We start from the raw sequence: 400 nt of genomic DNA, 5'->3' as shown, positions 1-400 counted from the left end.
TATGAAGGGATATGTCTCATGGATCAATGAACATGTTATTTGAATTCAAATGAGTTGACTTTTGGATATAATTTTGGAGGGAATTTTGAATTCTTTTTTGGAGGGAGACGACCTTTGTCTAAAAGAGAGGTAAGTCTAGGGCTTGAAGAAAAGTTTTGGGCATGAGTTGGTGGTGGTGGTGTGTGTGTGTGTATGTGGCGTGAGAGTGAGAAGAAGGAAAGAGAGTGAGAGAGAGTGAGAAAGAAATTTAAGGGCTTGGAGATTTTCTTCAAGGATTGTAAGAGGAGAGGGAAGGTGACAAATTTCGTCTCCATTACATTTCTAGGAGAGAATTGAGAGTGCTTGTAAGGTGAGAAAGGCTTGAAGAGAACTTCTAGGGATTTGCTTGGCTAGGGATTTG

The sequence above is a fragment of the Phalaenopsis equestris genome, unplaced genomic scaffold (assembly GCF_001263595.1).
Source record: "Phalaenopsis equestris unplaced genomic scaffold, ASM126359v1 Scaffold000002, whole genome shotgun sequence".
Taxonomy (NCBI): Eukaryota; Viridiplantae; Streptophyta; class Magnoliopsida; order Asparagales; family Orchidaceae; genus Phalaenopsis; species Phalaenopsis equestris.
The sequence above is the reverse complement of the archived record's forward strand: the minus strand, read 5'-3'. Positions refer to the sequence as shown.